The following is a 7,465-nucleotide window of genomic DNA, read 5'->3' as shown; positions in this document are numbered from 1 at the left end:
GGTCGGGAGCCATCTGAATGTGCATTACGCATTATGGAGGTGGGGGTGCCCATTCATCCACTAACTTTGTGTAATTGTATTCTGTTTTTAGGGTAGCTCTACACTGAGTGGGGAGCCAAATGATTTCTTGTAAACCAGGACAGCATTTACAATGCTGGGTGGTAACCTCATAACCAACCAATGCTTGTTCCCTACTTGGCAAGATGTGGGTTGGCGGAGGATTAGTGCCCCTCCCCGGAAAACAACTAAAAATACAAACAAGAAGCCTCAGACCAGGACTGACCAAAAGATGACGACTAAGGACAGAACAAAGGACATGACACGGATTGCAGTGTGGAATGAAAGGGGTACAAATGATGAAGTAAAAGAGAAACAGATTGTCAAGGTGCTTGAGGGTGCGAAAGTGGATGTATGTGGATTAACTGAAACTAATAGGACGGTGAGAGTGTGAGAGAATGGGAGTATGGATGGGGTATATGTGCAGTAGTATGTGAGAATGAGAGGGCAAAAGGTATGTGTGTATTGTTGTGAGTAACAGATGGAAGGAGAATATGTGAGAGTATAAATCAGTTGGCTCAAGGATTGTGTGGGTAAGATTGAAGTTGGACTACGAATGTCGGCGATTGTGTGCGTGTATGCGCCAATGCAAGATCGTTCAAGCAGAGTGAAAGAAAAGTTCTGGACAAATGTGGAAGCGTGCATGGAAAAGTTTGAAAGGAATGAGATAATGTTTTTGGTTTGCAATATGAACGGTAAAGTAGGGAATGTGACAGTCGATGGAGTAGTTGGTGAGTGGAGTGTGCCTGCTGAGATAGATGAAAATAGCAGTGCTTTAGTGGCCATTTGTGCCGGGACAGGGTTGGTGATGGCCACTACCTTCTTCAGGCACAAAATGATCCATAGGTATGCATGGCGAGTGATGAGAAGGGTGGATGGTGAACTAAATTAATGAAAGGCAATGAGTGATTATGTGTGTGTGAATGAAAGGATGCGAAGGTGTGTAATGGATGCAAGAGCATGAAGAGCTTGGGGGAGGGGACTTTCTGGCCACCACTTGGTGGTGGTAAGAATCAAGGTCCAAGTGAAATGGGGGAATAGAAGAACGGATGGACAGAAGGAAGTAGCATATCCAAGGAGGGTGGAAAGATTACAAGAGGATGAGAAAAAACAGAATATAAGAGAGAAGTGGAGGAGTGATTGGGTAAATATGGACTGGAGCAGAAGGAGGATGTGGAAGATGTGTGCAAGATATTCACAGATGAAATATTTGCAGCATGTGAGGTGGTGCGTGGGGTGAAGAGAAAACAAAAGGAGGTGCAGGGAGAAGCATGGTGGAATGAAGAGGTGAGACAGGCTGTGGCACAAAAGAAGAAAGCATATAGTGAGTGGACGATAAACAGAGGCATAGAAGAAGTTGAGAGACGGAAGAGAGAGGTGAAAAGATTAGTGAGAGAGAGTAATAAGAGAGTGAACGAGGAATTTGGAAGGAATTTGAGTGTAAAGTGGAGGGAATGTAAGAAAATTTTCTGGAAAGAGGTAAAGAGAGTTAGACAGGGTGGCAAAAGTAGTTATTCGTGGAGTGAAAGATAAAAATGGTTGATTACTAGTGGGGAAGGGAGAAGAAGTGAGTAGATGGAGAGAACACTTTAAAGAATTGTTGAACATAGAGAATGAAAGTAATGTGAGTATAAGTTGCTGGGGAATGGCTGGGAGATGGAGGGATGTAAGAAGAGAGGAAGAAGTTAGTAGGATGGAAGTTGTGGAAGCAATGAAGAAAGTCAATATGGGGAAAGCCCCAGGAATTGATGAAGTGTGAGGTGAAATGCTGAAGCATGGGGGAGAGATACTAGTAGAATGGATGTGGATGGTGTGCAGATTGACCTGAGAGGAAGGTAGAGTCCCAGAGAATTGGAAATTGGGTTTACTTATTCCCTTGTACAAAGGAAAATGGGAAAAAAGAAGTGTGTGGTAATCATAGGGGCATTTGTCTTCTTGGTGTAGTTGGAAAAGTATATGGTAGGATACTTATTGTCAGAGTTAGGGAAATAACAGAGGAATTAAGTGGAGAAGAAGAGGGAGGTTTTAATAAGAGAATGGGTTGTTTAGATCGGATATTCATTTCTAGATCTTTAGTGGAAGAGTTTCTAGAAAAGAGAAAGAAGTTGTATGCAGCCTTAATGAATTTGGAGAAAGCATATGACAAGGTGGATAGACAAGGATTGTGGAAAGTATTAAGAATGTTATTTTTTTTTATGTGAGGAAGAAGGAACCAAAGGCTAGGAGACCGCAAAACAATTCCTTCCAAGATAAAAAATAAAAACAATACAAAAGAGAGCCAAATTCAAGATTCGTTCATTTTGAGATGCTTTAACATACTGCGTTTGAAACCCTGGAGATCATAGGAAGTAGGAAATACAGACAGAGGGAGACAGTTCCAGAGCTGACCTGTTGCATATATGAAGGACTGGTAGTAAAAGTTAACTCATGCATTAGAGAGTTGGACAGAAAAGGGATGAGAGTTTGCTGCTAGGTGGCTGCTACACACCCGTCGTAGAGGTGCAGGGATGCAAGCAAACAGTTCAGTGGAGCAGTGACCATGAAAGTAGCGATGGAAAACAGATAAAGAGGCAACATTGCGGTGAAGAGACAGAGGTTGAAGGAAGCCAGTAAGAGGAGAAGAGTTGATGAGACGAAAAGACTTTTACTCCACCCTAGTAAGAAGAGCTGTATGTGGGAAGCCTCCCCACATATGAGAGTTGTACTCCACTCTGGGGCGAATATATCCCGTGTATAAAGTCAACAACTGTGCAGGGGTAAAGAAGGTATGGTGTCGGCTTAGCACACCTAATCTCTTGGAAGCATATTCTACCAGAGATGTAATATGATATTCCCAAGATAAATCCCGAGTGAATGAAACCCCAAGCATGTTCAAGGATGATGCTGGATTGAGCTGGATATTATTAAACATTTGTGGGTACTCCTGTGGAAGATTTTGTCAGAGTAGATGGGTAAGTTGTTGAATGCTGTGAAGAGTATGTATGAGGGTGCTAAGGCTACAGTGCATGTGGATAATGAACTGAGTGAATTTTTCTACCTGAAGGTTGGATTGAAAAGGGGATGTCTCATGACTCTATGGTTGTTCAATCTGTATATGATGGAGTTATACAAGATATGCAAGGTAGGGCAGTGGATGCTGGAGTGGCCCTAATGAGAGAGGGCAATGTTTGAAAACTCTCTGTACTGTTGTTTGTAGATGATACTGTGTTGTTTAGTGAAAACAAAGGGGAGCTGCATGGCTTGGTGGATGAGTCTGGGAGAGTGTGTAAGAAACGGAATCTAAAGGTGAATATAGGGAAGAGCAAAGTTATGGTCTTCGAGAGAAGTGAAGTCAGTGAATGTACAGTGAGGTTGGATGAGGAGGAAATTAAAAACGTAAGTGTGTTTAAGTTCTTGAGTAATGTGATGAGTAAGGATGGAAGTTTGGAGGGTGTAATGCTTGAAAGGGTGCAACAGGGAAGAAAGGTTGCTGGTTCCTTGGAAGCAGTGATAAGAAACAGGGAAGATAGCATGGATGTGAAAAAGTTACTACATGACAGTATTGCAACGATAACTCTAACGTATGGTAGTGAAGCTTGGACTTTGTTGAAGGGACACAAGTCAAGAGTGAGAGCAGTGGATATGAGTTATTTGAAAGGAGCAAGTGAAGTCACATGAAACACATTGAGGTGGTTTGGCCATGTGGAGAGGATGGAGAGTGAGAGACTGATGAGGAGAGTGTATGTGAGTGAGGTGGAGGGGGGGAGAAGGAGGGGGAGGCCAAGGATTAGATGAAGGGATGGAGTGGAGAGGTGTATAGGAGAGGGGGGGGTGTATGCTAGGAACAAGGTAGTGAATTGGAGGGGGACAGGGTGCCATTGAGGTGATTTGTTTGTGGCCACCCTTTACGAGATTAAAGCATCAGGCAATAGATTGATAGATGGAAGCATACATTCCTCTCTCATATTATTTGACTAATGCAAAAAAAGCCTCGGTTTAACCCATCGCATCTGGGTGACATGTATACATGCCACCTGGGGATACCCAGGTGGCACGCATACATGATCATGTGTTTCAAAGCATTATTTGAATATTCCGCTGGTTATTTTCACCACACGCAGCCACTGGCAACCCTCCTGCACGCATCTGAGTCACGCTTCAATTACCTGGTACTTCGATAATGGATAGACCTATGCATATATAAAAGTATTCCCTGCATCAGGATCCTCGGCTGAGTGCCCGCAACCACTGACTTCAACACCAATAAAGTCCAAAGGCCAGAAAAGAAAGGCCTGAGTGATAGTGCGATAGGGAGAGAACTTGAGGTGACATTGTTGCCAATTGTGAATGGAGAAAGTTAGTCTTCCTCTGAGGAAAGTGACCACCATGTTCAGTGTTAATATTTATAAGTCACATGAGGTGAGTGAATCACGTGCCTCCTCCACTGCACACCCATCATTTCCCCCTGTACATTCATCTGCTATTTCCGATGATGGGAATGGTTCAGACAGTATTGACGATCCTGGAGAGGGAGATATTGGTACACATGAGGAAATGGAAGGGAAGGTAGGGAGTGGAGAAAGGGAGGAGGTGGAGGAGAGTGGGAGGAGGAAGCGCGGTGCAGCAAGTCTCGCACCACCAATGTATCTATTTATGTCAGTAATGAAAGCAGAAAATTTGTTTCATGATGAAATCAGTGCCTTATTTTTTGAAAGTTTTCATTTATATATATTTATTATGATGAAAAAGAACCAATTACAGGAAAAAATTCCATTACAGTGTAAAATATTTTTGGTTATGGGCAGTATGTGAATAACTATTTTGTTCACAATATCTTTTTTTTTTAGGTTTTATGTAGTAGTAGTAGTAGTAGTAGTAATTGTAGTAGTAGTGGTAGTAGTTGTAGTAGTAGTGGTAGTAGTATAGCAGTAATGGTAGTAGTTGTAGCAATAGTGGTGCAGTAGTAATAGTAGTAGTGGTAGTAGTATTAGTATGGTAGTTGTACTCATAGTAGTAGTAGTAGTAGTAGTAGTAGTAGTAGTGGTGGTAGTAGTATTAGTAGTAGTACTAGTAGTAGTGGTGGTGGTTGTACTGTTAGTATTTGTAGTAGTAGTACTTGTAGTAGTTGTAATACCCAGACTTCTACTGGCACACTGGTGCTAGAATCGAGTGACAATACAAGCCAAACATACATCTCCGTGTGTGTGTGTGTGTGTGTGTGTGTGTGTGTGTGTGTGTGTATGTGTGTGTGGTGGTAGAGCAGTGGTGAGGCGAGCAGGCGCATGGGTCTGTACCTGAGCCAGCCTGCCTCAAGGTCATTGCTATGGTTAACGGACTCACAGTAGCAATCACGCCATACTTTTGGAAAACATCCACGGAAATGGTGTTTGTGGTGGACTGCAGTCTTCTGGAAGTGTTTTTATTGTGGGGGGCTAGTCTAAACATTAGTTGTGTCACCACACCTCTGCCACTCATATGGACACGTGGCAAAAAAATAACAAAAATTGCCGCTTATCCCCACTCACTCTCTCTGACTACACACACTTCATGGACCATGTTTTGCAATCAGATTCATATCGAAGGATTGGTGAGTATTATGACACTCAATTTTTAATTTTTGGTTAAGTATTGGCAGAGGTATGAAGGTTTGAAAATAGATAGTTTTATAAAAAATGTCCGGCTGGGAGAATGGTTGGCAGGAGTATGTGGCGGAAGCGAGGGGTTAATCACGCTTGTTCTAATGCTGTTCACAACAAGAAGAGGGCCTATAAAAGGTTCCAGAACCAACCCACCCCTGCTTCACATCATTTTTATGTTTTAGCCTGGAATCGTGCTAAGTCTGTTCTTTGCTCTGCTAAAAATAATTTCATCTGTACTAAATGCTGTCAACTCTCCAACTCGAATTCTGCCCACTCCTTCTGGCACCTTGCCAAAAACCTTTCTACCAACTTTACTTCATCATCCATGCCTCCTCTCTTCTACTCTGATGGCTCTGTAGCTATTTCTTCTACTGGTAAAGCAGATTTGTTCACTCAGACTTTCTCCCCCAATTCCACCTTAGACAATTCCAATGCTGTTCCTCCATCACTTTCCCCTTTTGACTTCCTCATTGCTGACACTAAAATTTCTTCAACTGATGTATTTTCTGCCATCACTGGCTTCAATATTAACAAGGCATATGGGCCTGGTGGGGTCCTTCCTGTTGTCCTCAATTACTGTGCTTCTGTGTTTACACTCTGCCTAGGCAAACTCTTTCATCTTTGTCTTTCAACTTGTACCTTTCCTTCTTGCTGGAAGTTTCCTCTCATGCAGCCTGTCCCAAAGAAGGGAGACCATTCCCAACCCTCTAACTACAGCCCATTTGCTTTAACATCCTGTGTCTCAAAAGTTTTCAATAAAAATTTTAAAGCATCTTTCCTATCATAAACTTCATTCTGATCGTCAGTATGGGTTCCGTCAGGGATGCTCCACTGGCAATCTTCTCACCTACCTTTCAGACTCCTGGTCATTTTCATTTCGGGACTGGCGAAAGCTTTACCATTGCACTTGACACCTCAAAGGCTTTCAATCGAGTCTGGCATAAAGCTTTAATTTCCACACTGCCCTCTTACGGTTTCTATCCTTCGATCTCTACCATCGTCTGTAGCTTCCTTTCCGGCCATTCTATAGCTGCTGTTATAGATGGCCATCGTTTTTCTCCTAGCTCTGTCAACAGTGGTGTTCCTCAGGGCTCTGTCCTATCACCATCTTTCTTCCTTTATTCATAAATGACCTTCTAAGCTGTACATCTAACCCTGTCCACTCATATGCTGATGATTCCACCCTTCATCTTTCACTTCGGTTCCTGCCACGTCCATCTCAGCAGTTGCTTCAACAAACAAGGGATGAGCCTGTGGCACATCCCTCTGATTTGGCTCGTATCCCTGACTGGGGTAAAAGCAATCTAATTGTTGTTAATGTATCAAAAGACTCAGTTTTTACACCTATCAACCGAACAAAATTTTCCACAGGAGTACCCTCTAATGTTTAATAATATCCAGCTCAATCCTGCATCGCCCTTAAACATATCTGGGGTCTCATTCTCTCGGGATTTATCTTGGCAAGATCATATAACATCTGTTGTAATATCTGCTTCCAAGAGATTAGGTGTGCTAAGCCGACTCTGTGCCTTCTTTACTCCTTCACAGTTGTTGACTTTATACACGGGTTTTCCTGTGTAGACTAGAAATCTCATGTGTGGGGAGGATCCCCACATACAGCTCTTCGTAACAAGGTGGAGACAAAGGCTTTTTGTCTCATTAACTCTTCTCCTCTTACTAGCTCCCTTCAACCTCTGTATCCTCGCCATACTGTTGCATTTTTTTTCTCTTTTCTGTCGCTACTTCAATGGTCACTGCTTCTCTGAACAGTTTGCTTGCATCCCTCCACT

This window comes from Coenobita brevimanus, chromosome 42, assembly GCF_032717465.1.
Source record: "Coenobita brevimanus isolate Jiangsu-jjx chromosome 42, ASM3271746v2, whole genome shotgun sequence".
Lineage (NCBI taxonomy): Eukaryota > Metazoa > Arthropoda > Malacostraca > Decapoda > Coenobitidae > Coenobita > Coenobita brevimanus.
The sequence above is the reverse complement of the archived record's forward strand: the minus strand, read 5'-3'. Positions refer to the sequence as shown.